At 31.2% G+C, this 17,095-nt stretch overlaps 1 protein-coding gene across 3 annotated transcripts in view; it reads left to right on the plus strand.

Annotated features, from left to right (window-relative positions):
* LOC124542941 (adenylate cyclase type 6) overlaps nucleotides 1–17,095 on the plus strand; it is a 215,638-nt gene that overhangs the window by 26,157 nt on the left and 172,386 nt on the right. The window contains exon 1 of one of the 3 annotated variants that reach the window (XM_047120889.1): nucleotides 6,786–6,864. The exons of the other annotated variants lie outside the window; for them this stretch is intronic. The gene's annotated coding sequence lies outside the window, so the exon portion shown is untranslated. Of the gene's footprint in view, nucleotides 1–6,785; nucleotides 6,865–17,095 lie in introns of those variants that run through there. 3 annotated transcript variants of the gene reach the window in all.

Here is a 17,095-nt window from a genome sequence, read left to right on the forward strand (position 1 = left end):
TCGGATACGCGCCGAGGGCGCCCATCACAAGGCTTTTAGTGGCTAAGAATTTCATACACTTCAGTACACTAAGAGGGGACGAATACCATTCTATAATTTTCCATTGTTTAAAATAACCATATACAAATTAAAGCTCAAATTCCTTTTTAAATATATCCTATAATAAACAATGCTTTTAAAGTGACGTAAAAATCATTTATATACTTATAAAAATTTCAGTATACACTAGACATATTCTAATGTAAAACTTTGTAGCCCTCAGGCAGATCCTTGTATAATTTAGTACACAAGCGGAAAAGGATCGTAATGAGGAAGCACTCAGCAGGCCTTGTAAGTTGCAGGTAGCTAACTAATTTGATTATCGTTGGATGTCATACTTTTACTTGGTGGTAACGCTTTGTGCATGCCCGTACGGGTTACATCCGCTAAACAGCAATAATTAGTATTGTTGTGTTTCGGATTGAAGGGCGTATGCGCCATGCCAGATACACGGCAATAATTTTAGTAAAAAGTATGGGATGTTCAATATTTCTTACAATTGCAATCCATACCTATATTATAAAAGTGAAAATACCTGTTTACATTCCGGGAACTTACATTGGTTACATATTTTAAATCACGCGTCGAGAGGTACAGTTACGGATAATATGCTATTTAAAGTTTTATAAATTTCGCGTAAGTAAAGCCGCAGATTTAGTTAGTGGCTGCGACAGCATATCACGTAACCTATTCGCCCATATTATATGTAAATATAATTAATTTGTATTTGTATAAAATAAATTAACATCACATGCATTACTTTGAGACCAATATAGCTTTATTATACATAATAAAGCTAAACCAGTTATATCGTATTATGGAAAATCAGAAGTAAAGACGGTACCAAAAGCATCCAGACTCAAAACAACATAGAAAACTAATGAACTTTTTATACGTCGACTCGGCATGGAATTGAACCTGGGATCTCGGCGTGGTATACCTCGACTTTCGACCACGAAGGTCGTCAGAAAATCACGGCGTCAAATTTGTACGTCAAAAATAGTAATTTCACCAGTATGACCGCTATGTTACATAAGCCTTCACAGCGATTTAATTTTCCAGGAACCATTTCTATAAAGAATGAACATTGAACAGTTTGATTGGCAATTTTATAACGACATTTTGGCTTAAATTGATTGAACATTATATGAAAAAAAATGCTTTCAATAAAAGTCACTTTATATATTTATAATATATAGAATAAAGATACCATAAAAATATATCGCTTTATGTTTTGATACTGTTTTCACTAATAAAAATAGGAATGTTTGTTTATACAAAATAGCTTAACTAGTATAAACTATATTAGGATACAATGCAATGTACTAATAAAAATTGTAAGCCTTCGGCGTCCTTAAGAACGTGTGTCTATTTTCTAAAGTACATTGATAGCAACATTTTTTATCTATAAAGGCTACTAATATAATCTATAAGACGTGTAGGTTATAAAGTCATTTGAATAAATTCATTATAGTTACAGCCTGTAAATGTCTCACTACTGGCTGCAAGCTTCCTCTCCAATTGTGGAGGTTAGGAGCATGATCCAAAATGCTGCTCAATGCGATTTTGTGGATTTACAATTAGCGATGCCTTCCTTTATTGATGAGCTCGAGATAAATTATAAAAACAAATTAAGTACATGAAAATTCAGTGTTACGTTTATGCGTTCTAACCACTGGGCCATCTCGGGTCTTACATTAATCTTTAATAATTAAATATATCATTTACAATGCATCAATAAAATAAATTCTTTAGAATCATACGAGCAATTTAAAAAAAGTCTCATTAGCTACGAAACGAATTATTGGACTTAGGCATTTTAAATTATCCAAGTGTGGATAAGCCACATTTCGATGTATGTTATTCTCATATTGTCAATACATCAATTACATTATGAAATAAAAAATACCTAGTTAACATTTTCGTACTAGAAAATAATAAATAGGTATTATTAGCATATTGTTTATTGATATTGCATTTGTATGAGGCGTGGGTGGCTATTTATTTTTTAGTGTTATTCCAGATTTATTTTCTGCATTTTTCAAGCAAGATATTTTTATTATTATATATGATAAAACTTATTTATGTTTATATTTATGATATAAACTATTTTCTTTACTGGTTTCGGTAGTACTGGTCATCGTGTCGGCAGCGGGTAAAAATCCTGAAAAACAAGGATTTTCTGAAGATAAAAGAAAAAAATGAGTCCTAGGCATAGATGACCCTTTTTACACTAAATTTCAGTTTATAGATGGCTCATTATAATTTATTAAATAAAATTTTTCAATAATTTATTTATGTGTGTAAGCATAAATATGTTATTTATAAATTTTAACATTCGTTTCAATATTATACTGTTAAATAAGTAGTAAATATAATGTACCGTAACTAAAATAATTTAATTAAATTGCGATAGCTTTTGCATTTATTTTAATGATTACTCTTTCGATCGCGGCTTCGTCTGCGTGAAGGCGGGTCAGATAAAGTACCTTATTACATTTTCTGTACAGACAACGTCTATGAAAAAGATCATCATGATCAGATGTGACGTTACGGTTGTGAACAAATGAATGAAATAAGATGTGGATGGATCCACCAATTACAACGACGTTGCTATATTTTGAAACAATAAATAACAAACAGAATGATACACAATATTTGGAGATTAATATTAATGACATCAAATAAATTGTTATGAACTCGTGTATTAAAACAATAACAAAAATATCTTGTCATCTAGTATTTAATATATAGAGACGAAAGGAAAGGTAGTGAAAGCCATGGAGACGGTTTTCCCTTCCATGATTTCTGCTAGTTCTCTCTAAATAACTCATTTTCTTATCCTCTATAATGGATTATGCCCATATAGTACACCTGATAATTTTTTTTTTTTTAATAAAATTGAAACTGTGAGATCGTTGTGTTCATTGAAACATACAAAGTAGATATAATACAGACGAACTAGATAATACAAATAATTTACGCTATGTAAATTTATTCATGAAATAATATTGTTGTCGAATGATTATTAGTACTTACGTTACATAATTTACATACCCAAACGAATGATTTGAATTCGTATTAATGCTTCAACTATTATGAATTAACACTTGTAACAAAAGAACAAATGTATTATTGTTCGAATAAAATAAAATAATTAGTCTGTATGATCTATTCTGTAAGAAGAAACTAGAAGCTCACCGCAGAATCACTGACTTTAAAATTATAAAATTAATTGGATACATTTACCAAGAGGGCGTATCGGCATCAAGTCTGATGTCAACATTTCACGAGTGAGATACGAAGTGAATTCTTACAGAATCGAATTGCAGTAGAGTTCGTACTTTAGAAATTTACTTATCAAAAAGTCTAAACCTATATTGAACGTTTTTTTTTTTCAAATTAATTTTAAGAACGGTTTTTTGACTCAGCAATAATGATAATTTTTAAGGGTAATACTATCTCAATACAAAAAAGCAGTTTTCGAAATTACTTTAAATTACCTTTCCAACTATTGGATGCTGAAATATCAACGGATTTTTTAATTAAATGCAGCCATTTGAAAACCATTTATTCTCTTGGAATAATAGTGAGAATTACTTACTCATTACTCATGTAATACTTTAAGCTCTTAAAAATATAGAAACAAAACGCTGTATCAGCAATTAACTATACATAAACATTGTATAGTTTTTTTCCGAGTACACATATGACTTTCGAAACCACTGTTACAGGAAAAACTACGCGCGATATTTAGTAGATCTTACTAATTAAGATTCACTCCAGAAAGTATAAGTTCTTGAATAATTACCATATGCGTTAAATACAATGTATTGTTTAAGAAAGTTTATAATTATGTACGTTTGTATGATAATATAAACTGTACTCGAAGTTTGCTTATGATTTTCGGACGAAATGTTTCTATATACGTCGAGATGGCCAAGTGGTTAGAACACGTATATTATAACCGATGGTTGCGGGTTCAAATCCAGGCAAGCATCACTGAATTTTCATGTTCCTCGTTTGTGTTTATAATTCATCTCCTGCTTGAAGCCTGTATGTGTCTAATTTCAACGAAATTGTGCCACATATGAACCCACTGCACTCCACCTGTGTGCTCCACAGCGTCGTGGAATGTACTCCTTAGCCCAGCAGTGGGAAATTTACACGTTGTTTCTATATAATGATAGGCATTTAAAATGTTATATATGGTAGAGTTTTTCCTTCGAATGATATAACCTAATGTATTTATTGATTAAAATAAATGATATAATACTTTGATGTTCGTGTGTATACATACATGTATATTGATGTAGAAGACGAAAGTAATATGAAAATGAACGAATGACTGAATGCATTTCAAACCGAACATCTTCGAAACGATTCAATTGTCGGTATATATACTATGTCATACGTTGATCTTTTTGCATATTATCAATTCTGATGCACATAGATACAATAAATGGTTAAATTTTTTTGTTATGCTAATTCGCTCTCTGTAAGCATTTATTTTTAAAATGTTTATTTATTATAAATTCCTTCTTCTATTTCCTACACCTACTTATAAACTGACGTGTATAAACTTCATATATTTGTTATAATAATTTCTCTATAAAATGCATTGTTGAGATATTTTTAGATTTATATTGAGAAATTTCTATTTTAACTTAATAAATAATGTCAAGCATTAGAACCTACTTAGTTGAAATCGGATATCCATTCTATTTCAACCTTTCTCGTCGAGATATTCAAAAACAAAGGAGTCAAAATTAAAATGGTAAAAATAATCGAATAATGAACCCTATTTACAATTATCTACGTGCTATATTTATTCATATGTCACCAAAAATATGTACGAAACGTACGTAAAGTTATTGCTACTTTTAAAAATCATATAAAGTGCGAGGAAAGTCACATGTTATTTCCGAATTCCTCGCAATTACCTAACTCAAGGGCTACAGCATATTTTCATCTTGTGGATTTTATTTATAAAGGTTTTCTTGATATTAGCAATTTATTTTCGTGTATTATGATATTTCTTTTTTTTTACCCTAAGATATAAAATCAACCGATAGCCTTATTAAGAAAAATCATTTTATTCATTTTTTCACTTATTATCGATTTAAATTTAATTTAAGTTTAGTTTCACGACTTCTTTAAAGTGTTGGTAGTTACATTATTTTATATTTTACTGTTGTTTTACTTACTGAGGTTATAAAAATATACCAAATACGTTGTGGGACGCCTGGGTCGGTTGAAACCAAGTTACTTTTTTTATAAATGAGGTATTTAAAAATTAACAAGTTCTAAAATTGTTGTATTAAAAATACAAAGTTAAAAATGAAAAAAATGAAATTACATAGAAGCAAGAGACAGAGTGCATAATGCTTTTTTCTTATGTGACGGCTTCTGCGTTACTTTATTGTGAGTCGTGCGAAAAAACTTCGTCAAAAATATATATAACTATACCGATATTGATTGGTGTACAACTATTTCTATGCCGTAATAATGATGTATTACAAGATGTTTAGATTCACGCTCGGCGCATTAAAAGTCTAAATTTTAAAGTGGGTGTAACGAAGCGGATTTACTGATATTATGATACGATACTGTACACTATCGAAACGGACTGCGTCTTTAGACACGTATAAAATTATAAATAACGCTTGTGTTTGTTGATTATGTAGTTTTTAGGTCGTATATAAAAAGTGCTCTAAATATTTCTATGGCACACGAAATATAATATTAATACATGTAAACCTTGCGAAAATTCACATTCTACAGTACATGTCAAACAAAATGAAATACTAATTTTAACGCAGCATATTGTCACTATCATTCATAATTAATCCGTCATATGGGATGGAGCGGTTTTGTTGAACCACGCATACAAAATCTCAAGCGACAGCAAGATTCCATATTGAATGACAATGAAAATTTAAACCATATATTGTTAACACTAGTATACTCTGCACTAGTATTAACCTCTTTGTATCGCACGACATGTCATGAAACAATGGCCGCTGTTTTACTTGATACTTAATCTAGCAAGTGGCAAGCGATGTAAGGCACCATTTGATAGCAGTCTGTTGAGTGTGGGCGATCTTCAAGGGTGGAGATAATGCACTACGTATACACAATCACATATAACCACAATACATACAATTGTTAATTTAAGTTACAGTTAATTTAATGACAATGTCGGAATCACGGCTGTAATTACATTACAAACGTGAGGTTGGAATAGATCTAAATATAGATAGATTGAAAATTGTGTGTTCGATTTTTAAACGTATTTTTGTACGGAATAATTTGGATATACAATCGAGTTTTTATGGTGAGAAAGGAAATATTATAAGCCAAAATCGTAAGTTTATGAAAATTTATTGATTTAAAAAATTATTAATGCCTTTACTTCCAACTGATTTCCTCAAATTTGTGTATTTTTTGTAAAGATTTTTAAATTAACGTCAAATTAAAACAATGAATTACGATATATCGTACGAGTTTGTCACATGAACATCTCTTATCGGTCGGTTATTAGTTTACGTATTGTTGCAAATTCTTAATTTAAAAATGGTTAATGCACTTGAAAATGTCTGTTGTCAAAATATTGGAGGTGGCTCCAATGTACTTCGCACCCCATAGCAGGTAGCTATACGGCTCATGCGCGAATCAACAGATTGGCGGGGACGCCTCTCCCGTCTTTGCCTGACGCCATTGTTTTTATCTGCGAATCGCGCGCCGGACGTTGTCGCGGGCAGACGTGTCTTGCCGCGCTTCCAAAGTTAATACTCGCGAGTTCGCTCGTCCCTTTCTACTGAGGTAAGAGTTAGACTTAATATATTAAGTTCTATTTTTTAATTACTATATAATTTTTATGAGATACCAAATATGTTTCAAAATTTTCCTTTAGTAAATTGTAGTTAAAATATATAAAGTGTACTTTTCAAAAATACTTAATACTATTTAATTAGCAATACATATTGTATGCGTTATTTTTTTTGGTTATTATTCTCATTTTAATATGATCTAAGTAAAGAAAACCTATAAAAGTTTACTCAGAAAGTTAAATACTTTTTGATTGAAACGTACTTTTTGTGAATATTGAGTTTTGACTAATTCTCGATAGTAATATGTATTTTGCGTATGATTTGTTTTTGAATCAGATGAATAACTAATAAATTTAGTAAAAACTGTTACTAAAAATATTTAAAAATATCATAAAATTGTATAAATTTTCAACAAAAACTAAGTTTTGCAATAGATCGTCATTTATAAGTAAAGCAGTCATTATTGTATGAAATTTAATCTTTATTAACTTATCGGGTTTTATAATATAACATCATTTGAAACGAATTCTCCGTTGTTTTTATAATAATGACGAAAAAAAAACTTTAGAAAATTCTTATTTAAAAAAAAAAAACAAAGTTTCGATGTAAATTTAAGATTTAAGAATTTATATAATGAGGCTTTTAGTTAAACAAACGCGTAAACGGAAATTATGAGTATTAGACAAAATAAGAAATAGGCGACGGCTTTGAAAAACTGTTTTGTAACTTCATATAATCTTAGCTTATTTACGATTAAATCAAGAACATAAAAGTTTGTAACTTCGATGACCTCCGTGGTCCAGTTGTGTGTACACCGGTTGTCATGGGTACGCCACTTCGAAGTCCCGGGTTTGATTCCCGGTCGATGTAGAAATTTCATTTGTTTTCTATGTTGTCTTGGGTCTGAATGTCTGTGGTACCGTCGTTACTTCTGATTTTCCATAACACAAATGCTTTAGCTACTTACATTGGGATCAAAGAAATGTATATAATGTTGTCCATAATTGTTATATATTTATTATATAACTGGCTGGTTATCAAACAAAATATTTTAAAAGAAAAAGAAAAAAAGAATTGTCTAATTTTGTCAAACACATCACACGGGCTAAAATATTTTGTTTATCATTACAAAATTGACACACCTGGCTAGTTGAGCGACGTTCTGTCAATATCAAGCCTTTCACTATATGCCAAATCCAGGATATCCATATCATTTAATTGGAAATGCGAAAGGTTTTTCAGTTTTCGGCTTTACTTCGATTTATTAATATGAAATGAAAGTGAATGATGGCAAATATTTATTATTTGCGAAGTATTTTTGTTGTTTTCATTTTCGAATCAATATCACAGCTTTAGATTGACATAAATTGATGTATTGCTTAAAAAAATATATCACAACTTTTATAATTTTACAATTGTCAAGTAGCCAAATGGATCGATGTTGCATTTATTTTTGCGGCTTACATAAAACCTCTTTGGTTAACATTTACGAAGGAACAGATAAAAAAGATCTCTTTAACTCAATTGTCATTTTCACAATCGTTATCCATCTATTTCTTTTAGCAGTTAATATACAGATATGATAAATTCTGTTCATTTTCCATCAATTTTCCCATTGAATAGCTGCGGATTATGATCTAGATATTCTGATATCTAGTCTCTTTGGCGTTTATGTATTCGGCGTGAATAAATTAAAAATGGAAAATTACTGGGCATCCAAGATAAAATGAGCTTTCGTTGTATACAGCGATAGAGATTATTAACTAAGCCCTGCATTAAAAAATTAAATTCCATTATAACGTTATCGTTTGCATCTTTAGTGGGTAACTAAGAGTAAGAATAGCGGTGAGGCTGTAAAGCGCTTTTGAGCTGATCTCTTCAACAAGAATAAATAATTTTACATAATAAATTTATATTAAGAAAAATTTCAGAAAAAAAAATGATTAAACAAAATTAAATATTACTATGGACATACAACGTTTTAAAAACTAGCGGCTCGGCCCGGCTTCGCACGGGTGCAATACTGATATTAAATATACAACATAATTTATTTGTTTACGAAATCACATTAGAAACATCTAAAATTATCAGTATTTCTTTACTATGCTGTCCATATATTATAAACAAAGTTCCTCTCAAATCACTCTATCTATTAAAAAAACCGCATCAAAATCCGTTGCGTACTTTTAAAGATCTAAGCATACATAGGGACAGACAGCAGTAAGCGACTTTGTTTTATACAATGTAATGATAATGATATTTATCTTTAACTTATTTTACTACTTTTATTTGAATGATACACCTGACCCTTTCAACCGGAAACCGCAGCTTCAAAACCGGGCAAAGCTCAAATGAGTTTTTCATGAGATAAAAAAATATTTTAAAATTCAACTCGCGCTCTGTTGTAAAGGAAAACCTCATGAAGAAATCTTCATATATTAGAATACTTATGTATTCACTTACGCACATCGGGCGGTGGTATGAGCTTCAAACTTTATCTTTTAAACAAAATATTAAATTTATTTCATACATAAACAGGATATGGTATTTAAAACCTGTATTGAATATTATTATTAAGCAATTATTAATAAGCGCTTCCCAAACTTCGGGGAAATAACAAAAAAAAATTTAATGCGTGCATTTTTAACCACCGTTTGCTAAAGATATGCTAATATTCGGTATTTATATTAAAGTGTGAAAGTAAGTCTGTATGTCTGTCGCTCTTTCGCGACCAAACGATTGCACCGATTTTGATAAAATTTGGCTTAAAACTCTAAGGAAGGACATAGGCTACTTTTTGCCTGACACATAGCAATCAATACTTTTAAATGCGAGCGAAACCACGTGTGACAACTATTTACATATAAAGGATAGACTTTTCGTCATAACATTTCTGCTTCAACACATTAGATAAGACGTACTTTTTTTTTAATTTTTTTTATGTTATAGGTTGGCGGACGAGCATATGGGCCACCTGATGGAAAGTGGTCACCATCACCCATAGACAATGACACTGTATATATTTATATTACCTTACATCGTCAATGTGCCACCAACCTTGGGAACTAAGATGTTATGTCCCTTGTGCCTGTAGTTACACTGGCACACTCACCCTTCAAACCGGAACACAACCATACTGAGTACTGTTATTTGGCGGTAGAATAACTGATGAGTGGGTGGTACCTACCCAGACGGGCTTGCACAAAGCCCTACCATCAAGTAAAAAAGTAAAGTATTTGATTACTTTGAAGATTCATCGTTTTGTCTCATTCTTTAAAATAATAATTTCAATTAAAAAAAGAATCTATTTAGATTCTAGTCGGTTATAAAATGTACATTGTACATTCAAAACGGATAGTGGCTTTACATTTAATCTGAGGCTAATGACGATTCAAAAGAGCCGACTTGAATAATGTATATTTGAATTTGACGATTTCGTATCCAACTATAAAGTGTATACAGCTAGTAGACAAACAATCAAAGAACTAATAATTATTATTTATGTTATATGTTTATCTATAACATGGCAATTAGGGATATTGTTAGTTCATACACAAGGAGACTAATCTATACGTATATAAATTGAGAGATTCATAATAATAATTATATTATGAAATACTTCTCGTCTAGACATATATAATACGATATCTATCATATTTATCGTTAATTTATCAACAAATGTTCTATACGCGAATTAATTCGGATTCCATAATAACAAGGACGAATTCCACTTGGTTTCAGAATATATTTAGAGATCTGAAATGTTTTGCCTTAAAATGTTACCACTCGACGAAATGAGATTGATTGCTTCAAGCTCTCTATTAATTTACCACATGTAGGTGCTTGTTTCTTTGTCTCTCATCCGTACATAATTAGCTCTTTAGTTGGCAATGCAATGGTTTCTAGAAGGCCAAAAGGCAAATGGAAGTTCTTTTGAATTAGGTCACTTTTTTAGGAAGAAATATTTCTTGTACAATTTTTTATAATTTTTTTTACTAGGTATAATTATTTTAAGACATTTATGTTACATTTATTACATTGAGTCGAGATGGCCCAGTGGTTAGAACGCGAGCATTTTAACTGATGATTGCGGGTTCAAACCCAGGCAAGCACCGCTGATTCATGTGCTTAATTTGTCTTTATAATTCATCTCGTGCTCAGCGGTGAAGGAAAACATCGTGATGTGACAAATTTCATAGAAATTCTGCCACATGTGTAGTCCACCAACCCGCATTGGAACAGCGTGGTGGAATATGTTCCATACCTTCTCCTCAAAAAGGGAGAGGAGGCCTTTAGCCCAGCAGTGGGAATTTACAGGCTGTTGTTGTTGTAGTTATGTTACATTAGAAAGTCAATTGGAGTCATTTATAATAAAGAATATTTCAATGATTGTAGCATAAATATTTTCATATACGTAGTAGTAAGGCTTTAAATATCAATGTAAAGGTTTTTGAGTGACCTATCCAATCACGCTGCTTCGATGCGGATTAGTGGAAATACTTTTGACAGATTTTCATCTAGCACATGTAGGTTTTCTCGCGATGCTCCCTTAACCACCACGCATGAATAAGGCGAATCATAAAAACAAATGAATTATATGAATATTTGAGGCTTGGTTCGAAACTTCAATCTCCGGGTTAAATCCAGGCGCTCTAACCACTGTGCCATCTCGGCTCGTGCGGGTGGATACTTTAAAAATATTTACGTTTCAATATACATATATCAAAAAATGCTGATCGTATTATTGCACACACTTCAAGCGTTTATAATTTTAGCAGAAACAATTTTATAATTTGCATGTATTCGTCTATATTCATATAAAACTCTATTTGTAAAAAAAACTATCTACGCGTACTCCCGTACTTCCTTTTTATATTGATACTAGTCATCACACTCGGCTTTATTTGCGTTTTAGTATTCGTGGTCAGGTGTTATGTATTAAAAAATATCCCATGACCTTACTTGAGTTTCAAGCGTGCTTCATAACAAATCTAATCAAATTCGGTTTAGAAGTTTGGATGTAATAAATAATAAAACGTAACGAACAGAGATACGTACTTTCGCATTTGTTTTAGTATCACTAACTTTACTAATTAGTGAATTACTGTCATACACTACAAATAAATTTTAAATCTGTTCCTACCAACTTGATAGTGACGAAAACTAGGAAAAATAACTTCGTTGGTAGTTAAATAATTTAAAGTTGAAGTTATACTACATTGCCGAAATGTTTGTATTAAACCCGAGAAGCTTGTATTTAAATTGTATTTATGTCTATTTTTTGGAATTAATAGCGCAATGACAAATTCAATGCTCATATTCAATTAGTGTGGTATTAAAATTTTAACATTACTATAAAATTATTTTCTGAGATTTTATTCATTACAATATCAATCGATGTGATTTAAGGTTGGGGATTTGTATCACCCACTTTGTTGTTATTCTACCGCCAAAAAGTGTTGAAGTGTTAGTGGGCGAATGTAACCGCAAGTACAACGGTCATATAATCTTAGCTGAAAGGTTGGTGGCGAATTGTCGATGTAAAGATTGGCCAATTTAACTAACAGCACCAATGTTTGTAGGCATTGGTAAGCAATTACGATGAGATAGCTTATATTCCAGTATGTCTACCTATTACATATATAAAAAGGGGACAAGTGCGAGTTTAACTCGCGTGAAGAGGGTTCCGTACGATGTTACCTATCATGTTTTTTCAAATCTGACCTTGTGGTCATTGTGGGCTTATTTTTTTCATTAAATATTCATCTACAAACCGATTCAACAAAACTTAACATTGGAGTTAAAAAATATGTTCTCCCACACATTCCACCTGCAAATGTAAGTTGGTACGCACAATATTGAGTGATTTACCATGTTATTTTAATATCATGGACTTCTTATAGATTTTCTTATAATCTATAAGGAGAAAACTAATTTCTGTATTTTTTTCAAAATTTTAGGTTCAATAGTTTCGGAGATAAGGGGGGGGGGAATGGTCAATTTTCGTCTAGTGTCTTGAATAACTTGGAAACTATTTACTTTAAAATTACAAAAAAATACATTTAAGATCTTCTCAACAAGACGTTTCTTTTGATATGCCACACAATGCAGTTTTTAGAAATTTTTTTTTCAATTTTCCCCTTCCCCCCCAAAAATGACCCCCCATATACAGATTTCATGTGCTCACGTCACACCTCTGTATTTGGGTTACAGGAATTGATATGTGTACTAAATTTCAACTTAATCGGTCTAATAGATTCGGAGATAATTGACTGTAAGCGACGGACGGACAGACACACGAGTGATCCTATAAGGGTTCCGTTTTTATATTCAGACGTACGGAACTCTAATAATCTTCTATGAAACGCACATCTTCTAGTAAAGGATTTAATAAAAATCTCTGTTATGTTAAACAAAAAATTTACTTCGTTTTAAAACTTATATGCGGTTAAATTATATTTCAAAATGTCTTGGAGGAGAAGTCTCAGAGACAGGTCATTTGTATGAGACAGATATTTTTCAGATCAAATTTTTATTATGGAAGTTATATAATACGTTTTAAAACAAAAAATAATCAGACATGCTCATGTCATATGGATAATTACGTTCATAATTTATGACGTTAAGAATCATCTTACAAAAAAAATGTAATTTTTGTGAAATGTTATTTTCGCTTAAAAATTTAAATTGTAAATATATATGACAATCTTATATAAAACGAAATATTTCAGTGTTAGCACTGAAAATCGTAATTGCGACGCGAAAATGCTGCTGGCATCTTGGCACTATTTCGTACGGTTAAGATTTTTACAGTAATTTCAAATTTTCAAAAGCAATTATTTATATTTACGTTATATTTTTTTACATTTGTAATAACTTAAATAATGTTAAAAAATACTTTAGGTTAATAAAAGTTGTCAAAGAAGGACACCTTTTTAATGTATACTATTATTATACCTTAAAAATGAATTTTAAAAAAATTCCGAGTTTCAACGAAAAAATTAAATCTCATCAAGGGTTGCCTTTTAAATTTTTAGACGTGGTATAACTTTTTAAAAACGTCGTCTTCAGTAGTAAGGTAATTAGTTTATCTTGCCGGCGGCGGCGAGCCAAAGCGCTAAAACAACGACAACAATTTTAAATCTGCCTTTGTGTGCGCGAAACAAAATACCTAATTTACAATATTTAATGTATACTATACGTTAGTGAACCCGCTCCGGGTTTGAACGGATGTAGTTCATTGCAACGAAAATATTACGAAGATAAATAATGTATAATAGTCAAGAGTAATATCAATATAGTACCTTCGTACTAGTGTAAAACTTTTAGAATTGACTTATTATACCCGGAGATTATCTGCGTACAATCGAACGTATTTAACCGGTATTAGTTATTATTAGTGTAAAGAATTACATTTCATATTAAATTGTGATCATAAGATTCAAAGTCGAATTCGGCCAATAGATATATAGATTTCGTCGAGGCATTTTCAGTAGCAATTAAAGAAATTCCTTTAAAAACCAGTTGTAAAATACGCCTTGCGCTGTCGATGTTCATCAAGTATTGAGGAATTGCCATCATATCAAATGATAATAGCCTCACTGATTATGGCCATGACGATCAATCTCAAAGGAATGTATCCGTCTATGAAGTAAAGTGATGGGGCACACCAGTGAGCAAATACAAGCGCCCCATATAAAGCCTCGTTCTAATAGTGTTCAGGCGCACGACCAAAGGCTTAACGTACTTACTGAGGCACGTAATTATCAATACGGCCAACTTCTGGAATTCCATGAAGATATTCAAAGTTTCCCGACAAAACGTTCTATTGGCCTGACTCGATTTTCACCTCAAGTCTTCGAGATTTGTGGCCTTATGAACTACCTGGACCAACGATGTCAGTTACCCCATCTAATTATGACAGTTATGCGATAAATATTGTCCATAATTGTGCTATATTATTTCCTGTTAAATGGCTAGTCTTTATTAGGTATAGTCATGTAATACAGTTTTTGTAATTAATTTTAAATGATTATTTGTCTTTTAAATGGATGTATTTCCTTTCTCTATAATAATTACAATAAAAATATATGTTTGTATTACTTTATAAATTAACATATTTGTCAATTTTGTAGGCTTTCTGTAATAAAGACGATAACAGTTAGAGGGCTTCACAAAAACCTGATCCAATAGTAAACCCTCGAGCGCGAGGTTTTAATACTTCTCTCACATGTTTTCGGTTCGGAAATAACGTCGGTGATGACTTTGAATAGCGATTTATAAAATAGTAGCAGAGACCCGCTCCCTGAATTAAAATATTATGTATATAAGATAATTCATACAAAATTAATGATTACAATATTTGTTATAGCTGTCATGAATTTTACCGGCATTATGCATAGTTTATCATTTGCTCTTACGGTTTTCCAATGTTTATAAAGATCGGCACAAACGTTCTTGAGCTATAACGGGACATACAGACAGACAGACAAAAAATTTAAAATTTGTAAATCTAATGTCAATGAGTCATAAAACCAAACTTTATAACGAAATTCGACAAAAATATTGAGTTCACAGATAGAGTCCGCAGATTAATATATAAATTATAAATATAGATAGATATAGACTAGATCCACATAGTAACAGTATACCACATTGACAAGTGAAAATTAAATCTATTTTCGTACACGCTAAGAATACAATTTTCCTTTCATTATTATAAGTTATATAAATAAAAGTTTCGGAGTTTAATTACAAAATAGCGAGCATGTTTTACAATCGTAATCAAATTGCGTAAAGGATAACGAGAAATTTTCTTAGTTTGTTCTGAAATAGAATTTAATTTTAATATTAAACGTGTCTTGGAGATAGATTCAAATGATATTCATGAAACAACTACTCTACTGACTCTGAAACAGTATCGTATTGGTGTGTCGCCCGGACTGAAGGTCTTATTCCAAATATCCGTTCTAATTCATGCCGTTGAATATACACGTGGTAGATTTTCATATATTCTGTATAAGGTGAATATTTTATGAATAAAGTACTAGCATACCAATGAATCTTTTACACATTCTTTGGCTATAATCTTTGGTTATACATTTTCCCAAAACCTATGTACTCATATCATGTTTATCGTAGTCTACGTAAGCAAACTAGGAAATATAAGTGACCCACTTCTGGCATAAGGTCTACTTGATTTCTTTCAAATCTTTCCCTTTATTTTACAATGATATAAACATTAATGAAGCATATGATAATTCTATGTTTACCCGGATTAGAAACGGCAATCTTCGATTAGGATTCAGGTGCTAATGCTAACCACTGAGGTATATCGACCCACTGAGTCAAAGTCTGGTTAAATTCTTAATAATTTTTTTATACTCTTTTATCGAATGGAAACAAACAAATTTATACTAATATTATAAATGCGAAAGTAGCTGTCTGGCTGTCGAGTCTGCTGGTTACTTTTTCACAGGCAAACCACTGAAGCGTATTTGGTGAATTTTGTAATGAAATAAGCTTGAATCCCAAAGAAGGCTACTTATTATAACTAAGTCGTAACGATCGTTTAAACGTGAGCGTAGACGTAAATGCCAACTAGCAACTCTATGTCCTACTATTTCCACACAAAATTTTATCTAAATCGATTTTACTGTTTATTTGTGCAGAGGTAATGTCAAAGTTACTTTCAGATTTATAATATTAGTACACATTTTTACAATAAAGGATTTTTTTGTATAATGTGTATCTGTCTTATTAGTTTTTCTGACCACAGACACACCTTCCAAGATTTTACTTCATACCCAATGCACAAGAGTTATTGTAATCAGATTGTAATATGACGGTTGAGACACGTGACTTCAATATATGCTATAAAACAAAGTCGCCGTCCGCTGTCTGTCTGACACTGTGATATTTTAATAAAAATCGTTTGAACTACGCAAATGAATTTGATACGGCTTTATTTAATAGATAGAGTGATTTAAGACAAAGGTTTATATGTGTAATACATGCCTAATATAGTAGAGAATACAGACAATTTTAAAGATTTATAATGTGAACATGGTCATTTTTATTATTACAGTTATTAAAAACGGGATTTTTCTAACTTTTTTTTTCAATTTGTTGGAGCTCGATGTTTCGACATTATTTACGAATTTCTTGTTCACGAGAGTAATTCTAATATGATAAAGATTAAATACTTTTTTTGCGCTTACATT

Source organism: Vanessa cardui, chromosome Z (assembly GCF_905220365.1).
Source record: "Vanessa cardui chromosome Z, ilVanCard2.1, whole genome shotgun sequence".
Classification (NCBI taxonomy): Eukaryota; Metazoa; Arthropoda; class Insecta; order Lepidoptera; family Nymphalidae; genus Vanessa; species Vanessa cardui.